Here is a 19,522-nt window from a genome sequence, read left to right as displayed (position 1 = left end):
AAAATGGAGAGTCGCCTCCCACCATTGGCCTATTTAGCCTTTGAGCTTTTTGTGGCAAGGACTCTCTGTCCCTGTGGGCATGTCCACACTGCAGTCAGACACCGGCGGCTGGCCCGTGCCCGCTGACTTGGGCTCACACGGCTCAGGCTGTGGGGCTGTTTAATTGTGGTGTCTATGGTCCAGCTGGGGCTGCAGCCCAAGGTCTGGCACCCTCCCACCTCGCGGGGTCCTACAGCCTGGCCCCAGCCCGAGCCCAGACATCTACACTGCAATTAAACAGCCCCTTCGCCTGAGCCCTGTGAGCCTGAGTCACCTGGCATGGGCGAGCTGGGGGTTTTTAAAGGCAGGGTAGAGATACCCTTGGTCTCTGTTCAGCACCTGTCACAATGGGGACCCTGATCCTGGTCAGTGTCTGTGCAGAGCCCTGCACAACAGGAAGCCTGATCTCAGTCGGGGACTCTGCAACTCCCGGCATTACAGGATCCCTGATTTTGTTTAGGGCCCCTGCAGCATTTGGCAAACTGTGGGGCCAGGATCCCTGTCAGGGTCTGTGCAGTGCCCAGTACAGTGGTGCGACGTGATCTGGGTCGGGGTCAGTGCAGTGCCAGACACAACGGGGACACAGATCTCAGTCGAGGTCTCTGAAGTGCCCAGCACAATGGAGGCAGCGGTTTGGGTCGCAGTCGTTCGCTGCCTGGCACAAGGGGGGCCGTGATCTCGGTCCAGGTCTCAGTTTTACCTGGCACAACAGTGGGGTCTGATCTCACCTGGGGTCTCTTCAGTGCCTGGCAGAACAGGGCCCAGATCTCAGTTGGGGTCTCTGCAGCACCTGGCAGAACAGGGCCACGCTCAGTACGATAAGAGCCCTGATCTCAGTCACACACCTGGGGAGAAAAGCAGGAAGATTTTCGAGCATTAGATATCAGTATTTCAGAACTGAGGAGAAAATGGGGCACAAACTAAATATTTGCCAATATAAGAGAGAAGCACCAACATCTGGGAGATTTTGTGTCACCATTTAACAGTTGAAGGGAAAAGATGGGAAATTTGAGGGGATTATACAAGGTTATTCAATCAACAACAGAATGGGATGGATTCTTCTTGCCCCACACTCACATGGCCGGCAGGGAGCCCTGGGTGATGTCTTTTCACAGGGGACAGGAGTGGGGCTGGAGCCAGAAGGTCACTGGCTGTGGGGAGGGGCTGGCAGTGGGGTTTGGGAATGTGACTAGCAGGTGATTGGGGGGGCTGCTGGGTTGGGCAGGGTGGGGGAGGGGAAGTAGCTGGGGCTGGGAAACCTGGGGCTGGGCCGTCTCCATGGGGGACACTTGCTCCTCCCTCCCCTTCCTGGCCCTTCCCAGGCCCCGTTGCCAGCAGAGAGTGGCCCCCCCAGCCCAGAGGTGTCCCTGTCTCAGGGCCCCCCCAGCCTCTGCCCATTCACCCTCTGCCCAGCTCAGGAATCCCTCGGGGGAACCATTTCCCACCCGCACAAGGACAAATCCCTGCAGGTGGAAATGGGGGAAACCCCCCAAACCTGAGACCTGAACTGGCCACTGGCGAAGGGGAGAGAAAATGGGGCACAATCGGGGAACAGGAACTTCTCAGGGGTTGGGGAGGGGTCACCCTGGGCGCTGCTCGTGGCTCTCTAGGGAGAAAGGGGGCAGGGGAGGAGGGGGTCCCACGGGAGGGGGCAGCGGTAAATCCGAGGGGATCTCAGCCCCCTTTCTCTCCCGCTCCTCGGGGTCACCTGCTCCCCGGCCACGGTTAATGAAGGGCTCTCCCGCCGCGATCTGCGCATGCCCAGAGCTCCACCGGCACCAACCCTTCTCCGGCCCGGGAGAGGCTCCAACGGCCCCGCGCGAGCCAGGCAGAGCCGCAGCGGCCCGCGCGCGTTTGCAACTCGGCTTGGACATTTCCGGTCCAGGGAGAATAAGGAACTACATCTCCCAGCCTGCCCCGGGCACTTCCGCCTCCAGCCCAGGAAGGAGGTCCCCGGGGCCAGCCAGATTTAAAGGGCTCTGGTCTCCCCGCGGCTGCAGGCAGCCCAGAGCCCTTTGATTCCCTGCCGCGGCTGGGATTCAAAGGGCTCTGGGCTGCCCGCAGAGCGCCATGTGGGGGGGACTTAGAATCCCCCAGCGGGCCGCACAGTGAGGCTCCACGGGCCGCATGCGGCCCGCGGGCCGTATGTTGTGCAGGCCTGGGCTATATAAACCCCACACTGGCATAGAAGGGGTTAAACTGCTGCTTTAGTCTGGACTGGCCTGTCAGGACTGGAGCAGGAGTTAACAGGCGAGACCTACTCTACTCTAGGGGAGGGGCAACCCTGGGGAGGGAACAGCCTGTGGAGCATTTCCAGCCCCAAGGAGAGGGCTGGCAGCATTCGGGCTCTGGCCTTCACTGAGGAGGGTGGGGATCCCGGAGCTCAAAGGGGGAGCAGGTTAAAACTTGTGCTGGGGACCCACTAAACTCTGAAGGGGACTGAGACGCTCCCAGAAGTAAGAGGGGCCCATAGCCTGATGGGAGCTGTCCACAGGGCTTTCCCCGTTTCTCTTTCATTCCTTTATTTACCCTTGTTTGCCGACAGTCGGCTCTTCTGCTGTTTCACCTGGTGCCCCGAGAAGGGCGTGCCCCCGTAGCACCCCTGGGGCAGGGGGCCAATGGGACTCTCAGAGCTGCACCCCAGAAGGCCTGAGGCCCAGCGGTTGGGCACCAGTTTGAGGGGCTGGATGGCCTCTCCCTGGGGGCTGCCAGCAGCCTGGCACATGGAGTAGATACGGGGTCGCCTGGAGAGCAGGAAGCGGGGCAGCGTCCCAGACAGCACAGCGAGAAGGCAAACGGAGAGGGGACATGGGGCACTGCAGTGAACTCAGCACCCGTCCTGAAGGCCATTGGCATAAAGTCGTCCTCTCCCTGGCCTAGGGGGGTCAGACAGTGACACAGAGATCCCTTGGCAAAGGGTCACTTGGTCTTTGCCAGCAGCTCTCACCTGAGACCTGACAAACCCACCACACCAAACACATCGCTTGGAGGATGGTCCTGCGAGGTGTCTACAGAAAGCTCATCACTGGTCAAGACTCAGTGACTGAGAGATCAGCGTATGGGTCATACGTACGGAACAAAGCGCTAACACTGAACATCTACTTTATAAACTCAACTGTCCAGCCCTGCTCCCTCCCAAACTAGCAGTGGAAAACCATCGGGACATCACCAAACAACTGAAACTGGAGTGTGGGGAAGCTGAAGGTAGGGGAGTGTGATGGGGAGTGTGGGGGAAACTGGAGTGTGGGGGAGCTGGAGGTAACAAATTTAATCATCCCAAATCCAAACTAGGAATAGTTTCAAGGCACATGTTACACGTGTATGGGGTGCAGGGGCAGGCCAGAGTGTATAGGGCAGGGGGCCTGTTTGGAGGAGGGGCAGAGCTAGGGCACAGCTGGACCAGGAGCAGAAGGCCCAGCTGGGGCACAGACCATGTCAGAGATTTCTCTCGCTGGCTCTGTTACCACTGCCCAGGGCAAACACTTGAAAGAAGGGGAGGCGGAGCTGCAAATGGTGTCAGGAGGAGGAGAGAGACACTTGAAAGCATGACCATTATTCCCATTCCACCGTAACAAAAAGTACAGGAGAGGGGAGCAAAACTTCAGAATCATGCAGCACCTAGGTGGAGAGAGCACTGGACCCAGACTATTCCTGGCTCTGCCACGGGCCTGCTGGGTGACCTTGCGTAAGTCATTGCTCTTCCCTGTGCCTCTGATTGCAAACTTGTGTGAGACCCAGAACTGCCTATAGCGCTGCTAACTCCTCCTGCCAACACTGCTCTGTGCAAAAAGCTAGGAAATTCACGTATTAAAACTTTATGAAAGAAGGATTTAAGGTTGCCCGAAGCTGACTGGTGCCCCTCCAGAAGAGAGATCAGCAAAACTCAAACTTGTAATAATCAGGAAATGCAGAAAAAGTACACACCAATGTAATCCTAATTCTGCAATTCACAAAGGCAGCAAAGCCCTGGGAAAGGCAACTTTCAGAAGCAAACAGAAGGGGACAGAGCTTACCTTTGCTAAGACAGAATGTGGTTTCAGGTGAGCTGCGCTGTACAGGAGCTACCGACACCTGTTCTACACTCAGATACTGGGCCTGCTCCCCAGAAACAGCCGCACACTTGGTCAATTGAACAGCCCTTCACCCCTTTTTACAACTCTTTCATCCTTACTCACAGAAGTTCCAGCTAACAGTCTCCATTCACTCACCCATCGTGAAGCACACAGACTGCTCTCACATCCCATCTCACCGCTGACCATTCCCATGGCAAACAGTCCCGTTTCCTCCTGACAACGTGCACCGCTCAGTGCAGAAACGAGACAGACTGGAAGCTCCAGGTACACATGCACCTCTCTCCTTTCATCGCACAATGGGGGACCCAGACCCAGATCTTCTCATATCACAATCACACCTCCACCAAATTGCTTTAACTAACACCTCTACCAATCAGTGCGGTCCTTGCCCCAAAGAGATCACAATCCAAGCAGACAATGGGGAGGAGGAGGAAAACACAGAGGGGCTGTGACTTCCCCCAGGTCACCAAGCAGGTCAGGGACAAAGCCAGGAACAGACCCCGGTAATGCCAGAGCCCCGTCACCCGCAGCTTGGAAAGGTCCCCAGACCCCACTGTATTAGGCTGCAGGAAGAGGTGGTTTGTCCATGGATGCACAGGCTGTCTGGGCAGGCAGCTCAGCTGCGGTCCCTGCACACAGCTGGGGGGTGTCCCCTGGGTCAGGAGAAGTCAGTGTCCCCATCCCCCCCACAAGCCTTCAAACTGGGACATGGTGCACCAGTGCCAATCAGAGTGCACTAGTGTAAATTCTGTCTGTACTAAGAGTTTACACCAGCGCCTAAAACACCAGGGTGGCAGAGACCTTCAGTGCCCAAAACAGCCCTAGAACTGGGCTCTATTTCTAGCTCGGTCACGGACAGCCTGGGTGACCTTGGACACGTCAATGTTTCTCCTCCCCACTTCAGTCTCTTTACCCAGCTGCCCACTCACTGGGGTCTCCTCTCTCTCCAGAGCTGCTCACCACTACAGTCTGTGTGGGTGTCCCCAGAGCTAAGGCAGGTCAGCTCGGGAACAGTCTTACAAGGGGGGCTGGGGAGTCTCTGTCCCTGGAAGTTTTTAGGAACAGGCAGGACAGAGATAATCTACATAGACCGGATCCTGCCTCAGCAGGGGGAGCTGGACAGAGACATGGCAGCTGAAGGCACTAGGCTGCCCTACAATAGATACGTATGAAAACAAATCACACAGAATAAAACCCACCACAACATAACGTCAGGCAATTCAGGGAAAACCAACCCCCCCCCCCCACACACACACACACACGGGGCAGGTGTCGATCAGGGATAAGAGCTGAGCGGTTCCCACCAGGGTCTGACCGAGGAGCGGGGGGAAAAGCGGCGCCGTTGGCCCCCAAGGCCCCGTCCCGCGGGACCCGGGCACAGGGTCGATCCGGGCGGTGGCTCGCGCGGTCCCGTTACCGAGGCGGGGCCCCGCGCTCGCCCCGGTCCGGCGGCAGCAGCGACGGCGGGAGAACGGGGCGGGGGGAGGGGGGGGTTGGGATGTTTTATATCCGGGTCTGAGCGTTGGGGGGAAAACGGGTCACAGACTCCGCCCCCGGCAGCGGGAGACAAACCCCAGCGCGGGGCGGGGTGAGGGCCCCGGGGATTTGCGGGACGCTCCAGCGCACGCGGGCAGTGACGGTTCCCCCCCCTCACACGGGCCGCAGGGAGCCGGGGGGGGGAGGGGGCGGCAGTGGGGGAGGGGCAGGTGCGAGACACGGACACACACTCACCTCCCCCCCACGGGGGTTTCCCGGCCCCCCCGCTACGGAGGCCGCCCCGGGACCCCCCGCCCCGCCCCGCCCCAGCTTCCGGCCCAGGGCGGGGGGGGTCTCGGGCCCAGGTGTCTGTTCCCCGCGCCCCGCTCGGCTCTTACCGGTTCCACCGCGCGCCCGGAGCCTCCCCCCGCAGCTGCCGGAAGTGACGCAACCCGCGGGGCACAGGGAAGGAGTCACGTGACGGGGCCGGTGTAACGCCAGAAACGGCCACCGCTCCGGATTCGCTGCTTGGGTTGCACTGAGCATGCGCAGCCGAACGGAGCCTGCGCAGTAACCGCCGCTGTGGCCGCTGCCCGCTCTCTGCCCTCACCGCTCCCGGCGCTTCGCTGCCCGCTCCGCGGGGGGGTGAAAAGCCCCGGGGGGCAAATCGCAGCGGGGGGGGAGGGGCTGCCAGGGGCTGAGCGGGGCAGAAATTCACTGGCCGGGGGGGGTGGAGCTGCTGCAGGGGCGGCGGGAGGGCCGGGGCAATGGGGAGCCGCTGCCAGACCCTGTGCGGGACAAACCCCCGTTGGGGGGGGGAACAGGGGCCCCTCGGGCCGAGCCCCCCGCTGAACGCGCAGATCCGGGGGGGTCGGGCGGGGGGGCACCGGCTGTCTCGGTTCTGCCGCGTGTCAGCCCGGGGGCGGGTTCCCGGGGCTCCAGGCACCGCCCCCGCCTGTCCGAGCCCAGACCCCGCAGCGCCGCTCGGTCTGTGCCAGCGCTGCGGGGCGGCCCCTGCTCCGGCCGGGAGCCCGAGTGCGGGACACACCGGCCAGACCCCCCCGCCCCCCCGGCTCTGCCTCCCGCCCCGGGACTGTGGGAAAGTGTCTGTGTCCGTGTGAAACCCCCGCAGCCCCTTCCCCTGGTGCAGCGCCGAGCTGCCAACTCCCAGCCCGCGTGTCGCCCCCTGCACCCCCATCCCTGTCCCAGCTCAGAGCCTGCCCCTCACTCACCCTCCCCATAGCCTGCAACCCTCCCGCCCCCAACTCCCTGAGCCCGCGTGTCCCCTGCACCCCATCCCCTGCCCCAGCTCAGAGCCTGCCCCCTCACTCAACCTCCCCATAGCCTGCAACCCTCCCGCCCCCAACTCCCAGCCCGCGTGTCTGCACCCCCTGCACCCCATCCCTGCCCCAGCTCAGAGCCTGCCCCCTCACTCACCCTCCCCATAGCCTGCAACCCTCCCGCCCCAACCCCGAGCCCGCGTGTCCCCTGCACCCCATCCCTGCCCCAGCTCAGAGCCTGCACCCTCACTCACCCTCCCCATAGCCTGCAACCCCGCCCCAACTCCCGAGCCCACGTGTCCGCACCCCCTGCACCCCCATCCCCTGCCCCAGCTCAGAGCCTGCCCCTCACTCAACCTCCCCATAGCCTGCAACCCCCGCCCCAACTCCCCAGCCCGCGTGTCCGCACCCCCTGCACCCCATCCCTGCCCCAGCTCAGAGCCTGCACCCCTCACTCAACCTCCCCATAGCCTGCACTACTCCCGCCCCAACTCCCTCCCAGAGCCCGCGTGTCCCCTGCACCCCATCCCCTGCCCCAGCTCAGAGCCTGCCCCCTCCTCAACCTCCCCATAGCCTGCAACCCCCGCCCCAACTCCCCAGCCCGCGTGTCCGCACCCCCTGCACCCCATCCCCTGCCCCAGCTCAGAGCCTGCCCCTCCCTCAACCTCCCCATAGCCTGCAACCCCCGTCCCCCAACTCCCCGAACCCGCGTGTCCGCACCCCCTGCACCCCATCCCTGCCCCAGCTCAGAGCCCCCTCACTCAACCTCCCCATAGCCTGCAACCCCCGCCCCCAACTCCCCCGAGCCCGCGTGTCTGCACCCCATCCCCTGCCCCAGCTCAGAGCCTGCACCCTCACTCAACCTCCCCATAGCCTGCACCCTCCTGCCCCCAACTCCCCGCCGAGCCCGCGTGTCTGTACCCCTGCCCCCATCCCCTGCCCCAGCTCAGAGCCTGCACCCCTCACTCAACCTCCCCATAGCCTGCACCTCCCGCCCCCAACTCCCCAGCCCGTGTGTCCGCACCCCCTGCACCCCCATCCCTGCCCCAGCTCAGAGCCTGCCCCCTCACTCAACCTCCCCAGAGCCTGCACACCTCCGCCCCCAACTCCTCCCAGAGCCCGTGTGTCCACCCCTGCACCCCATCCCTGCCCCAGCTCAGAGCCTGCCCCTCACTCAACCTCCCCATAGCCTGCACCCCTCCCGCCCCAACTCCCCAGCCTGCGTGCCTGCACCCCATCCCCTGCCCCAGCTCAGAGCCTGCCCCCTCACTCAACCTCCCCATAGCCTGCAACCCTCCCGCCCCAACTCCCTCCCAGAGCCCGCGTGTCTGCCCCCTGCACCCACATCCCTGCCCCAGCTCAGAGCCTGCACCCCTCACTCAACCTCCCCATAGCCTGCAACCCTCCCGCCCCAACTCCCTCCCGAGCCCACGTGTCCACAACCCCTGCATCCCCATCCCTGCCCCAGCTCAGAGCCTGCACCCCTCACTCAACCTCCCCATAGCCTGCAACCCCCGCCCCAACTCCCGAGCCCGCGTGTCTGCACCCCTGCACCCCATCCCTGCCCCAGCTCAGAGCCTGCACCCCTCACTCAACCTCCCCATAGCCTGCACCCTCCTGCCCCCAACTCCCCGCCGAGCCCGCGTGTCTGTACCCCTGCCCCCATCCCTGCCCCAGCTCAGAGCCTGCACCCCTCACTCAACCTCCCCATAGCCTGCACCCCTCCCGCCCCAACTCCCCCAGCCCGTGTGTCCGCACCCTGCACCCCATCCCCTGCCCCAGCTCAGAGCCTGCCCCCTCACTCAACCTCCCCAGAGCCTGCACACCTCCACCCCCCAACTCCCTCCCAGAGCCCGCGTGTCCACACCTGCACCCCATCCCTGCCCCAGCTCAGAGCCTGCCCCCTCACTCAACCTCCCCATAGCCTGCACCCCTCCCGCCCCAACTCCCCAGCCTGCGTGCCTGCACCCCCATCCCCTGCCCCAGCTCAGAGCCTGCCCCCTCACTCAACCTCCCCATAGCCTGCAACCCTCCCGCCCCCAACTCCCTCCCAGAGCCCGCGTGTCTGCCCCCTGCACCCACATCCCCTGCCCCAGCTCAGAGCCTGCACCCCTCACTCAACCTCCCCATAGCCTGCAACCCTCCCGCCCCAACTCCCTCCCCGAGCCCGCGTGTCCACAACCCCCCTGCATCCCCATCCCCTGCCCCCAGCTCAGAGCCTGCACCCCTCACTCAACCTCCCCATAGCCTGCACCCCTCCCGCCCCCAACACCCTCCCAGAGCCCGCGTGTCCACACCTCCCCTGCACCCCAATCCCCTGCCCCAGCTCAGAGCCTGCACCCCTCACTCAACCTCCCCATAGCCTGCAACCCTCCTGTGACGGAGCAATTCTGGCGGGACCCAACTGAGAGTGCCAAATCAGGACCAATTGCTTAAACAGGGCAGTAACAGCCCTAGGCTGGGGTTTTTCCACCTCTAAGGCAAGCCAAACCAGCCAGACAAAAGGGACTTTGGTCTCACCCCACTGGCTAACCACAAGTCACACAAGCAATTTCCTTAGACACTCCAGTCTCCCAGCATCACCACCAGTGCACTCGTCCTGGGGATAAATGGTTATGAAAACCAACACCCCAATAAAAGAAAAAGGTTCTCTCAATCCCAAAGGACCAAGCCCCAGACCCAGGTCAATATACACATCAGATCTTACCCACAAATCACGCTGTTGCCAATCCTTTAGAATCTAAAATCTAAAGGTTTATTTACAAAGGGAAAAAGGTAGAGATGAGAGGTAGAATTGGTTAAATGGAATCAATTACATACAGTGATGGCAAAGTTCTTAGTTCAGGCTTGCAGCAGTGCTGGAGTAAACTGCAGGTTCAGATTAAGTCTCTGGAACATCCCCCGCTGGGATGGGTCAGTCAGTCCTTCGTGCAGAGCTTCAGTTTGTAGCAAAGTCCTTCCAGAGGTCAGAAGCAGGATTGAAGACAAGATGGAGATGAGGCATTAGCCTTATATAGACTTTTCCAGGTGTAAGAATCCCTTTGTCTTCACTGTGGAAAATTACAGCAAAATGGAGCCTGGAGTCACATGGGCCAGTCCCTGCATACTTTGCTGAGTCACAAGGCGTGTCTGCCTTCCCTCCATGGGTCAATTGTGTAGCCGATGGCCCTTAATGGGCCATTAAGCCAGCTAGGCAGGGCTAACATCAGCTTGTCTGGGATCTTTCCCAGAAGCAGAGCATAATACAAAATACAGACAGTATAGAGCAGGGGTCTCAAACTCAAATGACCCCGAGGGCCTCATGAGGACTAGTGCATTGGCCCGAGGGCCGCATCACTGACACGCCCCCTTGCTGCCCCTGGCCCCACCCCCAATCCAACCCTTCCATGAGGCCCCGCCCCTGCCCTGTCTCTTCTCCACCTCCTCCCCTAAGCGCGCGGCTCCCCGCTCCTCCCCCCTCCCTCCTGGAAAGTGCTAAGCGCCACCAACAGCTGTTTGGTGGCTTGGCGGCGGGAGCCTCCGCTTTTCTCTTGGGGGCCCCTGCGGAGCCCGGGCAATTGCCCCTTTGCCCCCTCTGGGCGGCCCTGCCCGCCGCGGGTCTTTGGGGCACTTAGGCGGCGGGTCCCGAACGGAAGGGCCCCCGCCGCCGAGACGGGCTGCGCCGGCGGGTCCTCTTTTCCCCACCCGGCCGGTCCCGCTGCCCACCCCGGCCCCGGCGGGTCCCGCTTCCCTCCCCCCCCGGCCCGGCCCGGCGGGTCTCGCTTCCCTTCCCCCGGCCCGGCCCGGCGGGTCCGCTTCCTCCCCACCCCCGGCCCCGGCGGGTCCCGCTTCCACCCAGGCCCCGGCGGCTCCGCTTCCCTTACCGAGCGCGTCTCGGCGAGGCCTGAGCCGTCCGCTCAGAGCCGCGTGGTGAGGCGGGGCTGGGAGCTCCATGCCGAGCGCAGCGCTCAGCCCAGAGCTCCCAGCCCCGCCCCCTCCCCACGCGGCTCGGATCGTGGCGGGGCTCAGGCGCTCGGACGGAGATTCGGCGCTCTATGCACCAAGGCTCCAGGAGAGGGGCGGACGGGAGCCTCCGCTTTCTCTTGGGGGCCCCTGCGAGCCCGGGGCAAATTGCCCCCTTTGTCCCCCCCTCTGGGCGGCCCTGGGGAGCTCCGCGGGCCGCAGGGAAGAGCTCCGCGGGCCGCATGTTTGAGACCCCTGTTCTATATGGTCCCAATTTATATCAATAACGTCACACCTCCCCCCCCCCCACTCCCTCCCAGAGCCCGCGTGTCCGCACCCCCTGCACCCCAATCCCTGCCCCAGCTCAGAGCCTGCACCCCTCACTCAACCTCCCCATAGCCTGCAACCCCCGCCCCAACTCCCCAGCCCGCGTGTCCGCACCCCTGCACCCCAATCCCCTGCCCCAGCTCAGAGCCTGCACCCCTCACTCAACCTCCCCATAGCCTGCAACCCTCCCGCCCCCCAACTCCCTCCCAGAGCCTGCACCCCAAAACAGGGCCGGATTAACCTTTTGTGAGCCTGGTGCTAAATATATTTGTGGCTCCCCATGGGGGAAATGTGGACATGGGGCAGGGGGGCAGAGTCCTCAGAGCGAGGGGCTGGCCTGGGGCAACGGGAGATGGGTCATGGCACGGCAGAGACAGCCCCACTCCACCCAGCCCAGTACAAGGGCACTGTTTACAAACCGGGAGCTGCCAGACCCACCCTGTCTAGCCCAGCCCTGCACTGCCATCGTGCTTCTTCCCCTTGGGGGCGGGCCCATGCTGCACCATGCTACCCCCTACGCCCGGCGCCGCACCCCCCAGAGACCCCCACAAACCCCCCTGCCTGGCACCCCTCCAACTCCCTACGCCTAGCGCCGCACTACCCAGAGACCCCACAACCCCTGCCCGGCGCCTCCGACTCCCTATGCCCAGCGCCACACCACCCAGAGACCCCACAAACCCCCTGCCCAGCACCTCCAGCTCCCTACACCCAGCGCCGCACCACCCAGAGACCCCACAAACCCCTGCCCAGCACCCTCCGGCTCCCTCGCCCAGCGCCGCACCATCCAGAGACCCCACAAATCCCCTGGCCAGTGCCCTCCCAGATCACTCCCCACCCACTCAGAACCCCAGATCCCCTCACTGCCCAGTGCCCCCAGCTACAGACCCCACAGCCCTCCCACAACTGCACAGTGCTCTGCACCTCCCACCCAGAGGGTAGGTCCATACTTACCCGCCGGGTCGGCTGAGAGTTTGACTTCTCGGAGTTCGAACTATCGTGTCTAATCTAGATGCGATAGTTCGAACTCCAACGCGCTCCGTCGACTCTGGAACTCCACCACCGTGAGCGGCGGTGGCGGAGTCGACCGGGAGCCGCAGAGTTCGATCCCGCGGTGTCTGGACAGGTAGGAAATTCGAACTAAGGTAGTTCGACTTCAGCTACGCTATTCGCATAGCTGAAGTCGCGTGCTTAGTTCGACCCCCTCCCGCGTAGTGTAGACCAGGCCAGAGTCCCCCCATAGATCCCCTCACTGCCCTGTGGCCCCCCACTGCCACAACTGCACAGTGCCCCACACAGACCCCCCACACTTCCCAGTGCCCCTGACACACACAGATCTCCCCCACTGACAACCCCACAACACACACAGATCTCCTCACCCCCCGTGCCCAGCACCTACCCAGACCCACAAGAGACCTTCTCTCCCACACCCTAACCCCCAGCCACAGTAGCCGGCCCTGATGGGAGGTGACTGTGGCTGCCAGGCTGAGCTGGCAGCGCAGCCAGAGCTGGTTCTGGGGCAGGAGAACTCCAGCCCCTTGGGAGTGGTGGAAGCAGCCAGGCTGGAGCAGGAGCAGAGCCTACCCGGGCCAGGCTCCCTCAGGACCCAGCTGAGCCTCCCCCCGCCCCCGCCCCCGACTGTTCCCTGTGAGTGGCTGAGACTGGCCCAGCCTCTGCACCAGTCCCAGGTGGCTCTTCCCCCGGGGGAGGCAGGTGAGCCCCACAGGTCCCAGGCAGTGGAGACAGCTCAGAGCTGGAGCAGTGCTGGGGAGCAGGGCAGATCCCTGAGACGTGACTCCCGAGATGCCACCCAGCCCACCCACACCCATTGGCCCTGTGGCCAGCAGCCCTGCTGAGCCACATGGTGGCCCCCAGCTGCTGGGTGATGAGCCCTCTACAGCAGTGGCATAGCCAGGTTCTAACACCAGGGGAGCAAACACATAAAAAGAGGCACCACCCAACATATCAAATTACTAATTACATACGTTTAAATTTGTTATATACATATTTATTTTGTACTTAAAATAAAAACCCAAGAATGATCCAGCCACAAGAGGATTTGCACAGCCGGCATTTTGCAGGAGAACTTTAGATTATACTTAGATATACTTTTGATTCGACAGAATACAGTAGCTTATAATTGTCACAGGTTTAAAAAAAATACTGGCCATTTTTTCCAGTTACTAATTTAATTTTAAAATCAATCAGTGAAATGAACTTTATTTATAATAGATCATAATACTAAAGTCACCAAAAAGGCATAACAAATACAAGTTTTATGAGAATTGGTGAGCAAAGATCTCATAGCTCTTCAGGGTTGGACAAAGCAGTAATTTCCCTTAAAGTAGCTATGACACAGGTTGGCAGTCTAACATTTTTGAAACACTGAGTACTGAAAGTTAGACTATTTAACCAATTTAAGCTGTACACACACACACACACACCCCTTCCTGCTTTCCTATCACCAGTTCTGTTACTACAGGAATGAAATCTAGACATCCTTTAAAAAGGACAGTTACCTGTTCCGTAACTGGTGTTCTTTGAGATGTGTTGCTCCGGTCTATTCCACAGTAGGTGTGCGTGCTTGCCACATGCACTGGTGCCGGAAATTTTTGGAGCACCGCTGCAACCCCTGGAGAGGCGCCTCTATAGCGCTATAAGGGGAGCTGCGCACTCCCCCCACCCTCAGTTCCTTCTTGCCAGACAACTCCGACAGAGGGGAAGGAGGCTGGGATGTGGACTAGACAGGAGCAACACATCTCGAAGGACGCCAGTTACGGAACAGGTAACTGACCTTTCTTCTTCGAGTGACTGCTCCTGTGTATTCCACAGTAGGTGACTCCAAGCTATATCTGATGGAGGTGGGTAGGAGTTTAAGGGTTATCAGGACAGAGTACCACCCTACCAAACCCGACGTCATCCTGTGCTTGGGAGACGATCGCATAGTGCAAGGTAAAAATGTGGACAGATGACCATGTGGCAGCCCTACATGTCCTGGATAGGGATGTGGGTGACATAGGCGGCCGACGAGGCTTGCGCTCTCGTAGAATGCACCTTCACTATAGGCGGTGGGGTAACCCCTGCCAAGTCGTAACACGTGCGTATGCACAAGGTGATCCAGCAGGAAATGCGCTGGATGGAAACTGGGTGCCCCCTAATCCGCTTGGCCGACACAACGAATAGTTGCAAGGACTTCCTGAACTGCCTGGTTCGGTACAGGTAGAAGGCCAGCACATTAGCCAGGAGGAAGCAGATCGTGAGTGTTTTCAACCACAAACCCCATCCCTCCAGATTTGCAACCATCCCTGGACCAGTGACAGGTGCATAACCATACCTTGACCAGTGACAGGTGCATAGGCAGCCAAGTCATTGGAAATAAGCAAGGAGGAAGCCAGTGGAAAAAATGAATGGGGCCACTCTGGTTATCACCTTGGGGTCAGGGGAGTGCTCTGTACCCCTAAACCTTACCTCCCTTTTCACGTATTCACACACAAAAAAGTGAAAGAGTGCGCCTCAATCATCCAATAGGTCAATTTGGCACATTAGCCAGGAGGAAGCAGATCGTGAGTGTTTTTGACCACAAACCCCATCCCTCCCAATTTGCAACCATCCCTGGACCAGTGACAGGTGCACAACCATCCCCGGACCAATGAAAATGGCCACTCTGGTTATCACCTTGGGGTTAGGGGTGTGCTCTGTACCCCCAAACCTTACCTCCATTTTCACGTATTCGTACACAGAAAAGTGAAAGAGCATGCCTCAATCTTCCAAAAGATCAGGATTTGGCAACCTTTCAGAAGTGCTGTGCCGAGTCTCTCTGATTTAAGGTTTCACATGCCAGTAATACATTTTAATATTTTTAGGTCTCTTTCTATAAGTCTATAATATATAACTAAATTATTGTTGTATATAAAATAAATAAGGTTTTTAAAATGCTTAAGAAGCTTCATTTAAAATTAAATTAAAATGCAGAACCCCCCAGACCCCTGCAATAGGTCAATGTGGCACATTAGGCAGGAGGAAGCAGAATGTGAGTATTTTCGACCACAAACCCTGTCCCTCCTGATTCGCAACCCCATGGACCAGGTGGCAGCAAGTCCTGAGCAGGGGCCCAGATGGTCACATTGTGCGGCAGAAGCTGCACCTAGTTGCAAAACGGGAGGGTTGCACAATGTGTCGTCACACCGCCCCCAGGGAAAAGCTCAGCGGAGGAGGCACCACAAGCTGCCGGCAGCGGGTCATTCCCGGGGGGGCTGAGAACCCGCCTGCAGCCTCCGCAGCCTCCCTGCCCCCCGGAGCCCCCACGGGAGGGGGGGGAGCAGCCTCCCCAGCCGGGGCTCCCCCCATGCGCACGCCTGGGCCCAGGACACTCACAAACACACACTCTGCCCCGGGGCTCCCCTGGTGCCCAGAGACCGATCAACCCCCCGCCTGCCCCACCGCCCTTCCCCGCCTGCAGCTCCGGCCTCTCCCCTCCCCTCCCGCCCCGCCAGCCGCACCCAGGGGAACCCCAGGCCCCAGGCTCTGTCCCCACCTGGAGCCCAGCGGGGCCGGGGGCAGCTCCTGCTGCAGCTGAGAACAGCGGCTCCGCTCCGGCCCGGGCGGCTCCAGCGCTGCTGGCAGCACGTGGCCACCAGGGAGCAGCTGCTGGGCCCGGGCTCCTGCGTCACAATGTGCCAGAGCCCCGCCCCCAGGAGCTGCCCCGCCCCTGGGCTGTGCCAGAGCCCCGCCCCCAGGAGCTGCCCCGCCCCTGGGCTGTGCCTGAGCCCCGCCCCCAGGAGCTGCCCCGCCCCTGGGCTGTGCCAGAGCCCCGCCCACAGGAGCTGCCCCCCCAGGGATTTGTTCTCCTGTTTCCTTCTTCCCAGCACCCCGTGCTCCCAGCTGCTCCCTTCCTGTGTCTGCAAACACCCCCCCGGGCAGGCTGCAGCGCTCGCTGGGGCTGTCTCCAGTGGCTGAAGTTGCCTCCATCTCTAATCACCTGAGGCGGGCGGAGCGGAATGAAGAGAGGAGATGGGCCCAGGGTGTGAAAGCAGAATTAGGGGCAGGAAAGAAGGACTGTTTGGAAAGGCTCCTGGGTGATCCAGATGGAGTCAGAAGTTGGGCAGCAGAGGCTCAGATAAATTGAGGGGAACCCCCAGGGACACAATAGCAGGTGAGGGAGGGGGGCTGAGGAGGCGAGTGGGTGGGCAGTGGCGAGGGGGCGGGTGAGCCGGCAGAGAGCCAATATTCATAACTTTAACTACAAAAATGATACACATCTAAAGATAGCATCATTATAATCAGCCAATCAGAACCTCTCCATAGACCCCTTACACGACAACCTTTCTACAATACTGGCTACAAATATAGAACAGTGGTCGCAACGGTGTACAGTTACAGATTATGCCAATAATGTCACAGGAGGTGACACGGCATCAGTGAGACTGATACTGGAATTGCCTTCAGTTTTGGTGTCCTCATTTGAAAAAGATGTTGTGAAACTGGAGCTGGGGCAGCAAAGAGCCACCAAATGTTCTGAGGGCTGGAGAAAAATACCTTCTAGTGAGCTATTGAAAGAGCTCAACCTGTTTAGCTTATCAAAAGAAGATTGAAAGGTGACTTCATTGAAGTGTTGAAGTGCCTTCAGGGAGAGAAAAGATTTGGGAATTAAAGGGCTCTTGAATCGAGCAGAGAAAAGCATAACAAGACCCAATGGTTGGAAGATGAAAAGAGACAAATTCATATTACAACTAAGGCACAAATATTCAACAGCGAGGATGATTCACCACAGGAACAAGCTACCAAGGAAAGTGGTGGTTTCTCCATCTCCTGATGTCATGTCATGAAGACTAGATGCCTTTCTGGAATGTATTTGACCCCAAAGTAGCTATTGTGCCATACAGGAGGCCTGTGATATGCAGGGGGTCAGATTAGATGCTCTAATTGTCTCTTCTGGCCGTAAAGTCGACTAATTTCTGAAAAACTGAGTATAGTATTGGGAGCAGCGTCTGATGTTTCCCTGTCTAGCCGGCTTGCTGCCTAGAACGAACGCTCCTTGAGTGGGGTGATCCACAGGGAGTAGCTCAAACCTCCACAGTGCCTGGCCAGGGGCAGGACATTGGCACAGCAAGGGAGGGGTGTGGCAGTGACATCACAAAGGCCTTTTGCAGGACCTCAGACTATTGGTCAAAGGTGGTGGGGAGGTGATGACCTCACAGAGAGATGCTGACATCAGCCAGGCAGGACAGGGGCGAGGGGCCAGGGAAACCTCAGAGACCCCTGTGGCTTTGCTTCAGCAAGTCTCCTTCTCCAGGTCTCTCTTTGAGGACTGAGAGAGTATTCGGGTTCACGGACGTGAGCGCCAGGAGGAACCTCTTTCGAGTTTTCTCCTTCCCTTTTAGTGATTTTACTAGAAAACAGCCGTCCCTGTTTAGAAGGTAAGAGCCTCCTGGAGGTTTGAAACCTGTTTAGTTTGATCCATGTGGTGACAGTTGAATTCTAGGCATGGAAGACACGAGCTTAAGGAGGCAGAACTTTATTCTGCACCTGGGATTTTGTCTCTTAGAATCATTTGGGACATTAGGGTTTGTTCTTTTTGCTTCCCCTCTTCCTCCCTCCTCTTTTTCTCTTGCTTCCTTTGTCCTTTTACCTGTTCCCCTCCCAACACCAGGGGTGTGTGTGTGTGTGTTGCGGGGGAGTGCTCTGCAGCTCCCACTGCGGGAGGTCCACCCAAAAATGTGGGGCTGAAATAGTGCTCAGGCAGTGATCCCCACCAGTAACCTAGGCCATCCTTTGGGCTCTCTGGTGAGAACCCTCAGCCTCCCGTCCTCAGTCTCTACCCGATTGGCTGAGCAGGGGGTTATTGACAGGGACAAGACTCAGGTCCTTGTTCTCTTTTAAGACCAAGGAAATAAGTCAGAACCAGTTCTATGTTTGATGAATTTTGCTGCTTCTCTGCATTAATGGTCTCTGAGCATTCATGATTCTCTCTAACATTGCAGTTCTCCTCAAATACTTGCTGAATAATTACTGTGCACTGTTGTTGGTCTGGAGCTCATCTGAGAGCGCTTTATTCAGATCATTCAATGTCTGAAATTCAAGATCCGATGGTTAGTTTGAAAATCTGAGCTCTTGGGTCCTATTCCCAACTCTGCCACTGGCTGGGTGTGCGACCTCAGACAAGTCAATTCTCCTTTCTCAGCCTTAGCTTCTCCCTCTTTCGAGTAGGGATAATAATGATCCGCTCCTACCTACCTCACAGTGGGTGGAGGCACGGTCGGCTCTAGGATTTTTGCTGCCCCAAGCAAAAAATATTTTGGCTGCCCCCACCTCAGCCCTGGTATCCCTCAGCACATGCTCCTGCTGATCGAGCCCTGGGCTTCCCCCACCCAGCCCCTGCCACCCCAGCCCTGGGCTCCCCACCAACAACATAGGTTTGTTCCCAGTCTGCCCAGGCTGAGCTGCTCCCGTTATACTCCGTCTCCAGTCGGAGCATGCCCAGAGAGGGTGAGGGGTGTGGCCTCTTCAGCCCACAGGGTGCGGTTAACCCTAGCAGTGCCAGGTCAGGTTGATACACCTCATCCCAGACAGCATTTCCCAAATTTGGGGATTAGCTAGGAGATCTCTTCAGGAGTAACCTCCTGTAGGGACTGGGTCACAAATACCTTGGGAACCAAATACCTGGGCGTTTTCCTAGTTCGAATCACTTGCTGTGGAATACTATCCCTGGATCGTCTGAGACAATATTGACTTAAACAACTGAACTACCCTGCGACCATGTGCACTTACTTTGGTCAGTTGCACCCATTTGGAGTCTGCTGCTGTTCACCTTTTCAGAGTGGAGAGTTAAACATACGACTGTTTCTTTGATAATATGTCCAACAGCTTGGACTATTCTCTCCTGTTGACTCAACTTCATTTGAATTTTCTCCATGTCATCATGCAGGGATGGGAAAACTAACCTGAAGTAAAAATGGTAATTTGTCTGAAATTTCCCAAAAAATCTGAGCTGCATTCTGTCAAACAAAACTAACATGCAGTTATATGACCAAGGAGCCTTCATGAAAGATAGAAAACCCATATCACAGAGAGGTAGAAGACACTTTCATTTTAATTTAAAGTGAAATTCCAGACTAGGTTACATCTGATGTCTCAGAATCAGGATGAGAGATTCTCCCATGATCCACTGAAACCTGCTTCTCCCAGCGCTTTCTCACGCCTCCGGCCAAGTGGATATTCACCCACGAAAGCTCATGCTCCAAAAGTCTGATAGTCTACAAGATGCCACAGGATTCTTTGCTGCTTTTACAGATTCAGACTAACACGGCTACCCCTCTGATACCTCTCTCATTAGTGTTATTTACAGGAGTTATAGCACTTTCATAACGGGAGAAAAAACAACCAACCTTC

The 19,522-nt window shown here is 58.9% G+C and overlaps 1 protein-coding gene across 1 annotated transcript in view; it reads right to left on the bottom strand.

The window, feature by feature from the left end:
• Nucleotides 1-19,522, bottom strand: part of LOC120381874 (zinc finger protein 300-like) — a gene marked incomplete at both ends in the record, with an annotated part of 42,311 nt that overhangs the window by 21,470 nt on the left and 1,319 nt on the right. The window lies entirely within an intron of this gene.

The sequence above is a fragment of the Mauremys reevesii genome, linkage group 14 (assembly GCF_016161935.1).
Source record: "Mauremys reevesii isolate NIE-2019 linkage group 14, ASM1616193v1, whole genome shotgun sequence".
NCBI lineage: Eukaryota > Metazoa > Chordata > Testudines > Geoemydidae > Mauremys > Mauremys reevesii.
This window is presented reverse-complemented; position numbering and strand designations above follow the sequence as displayed.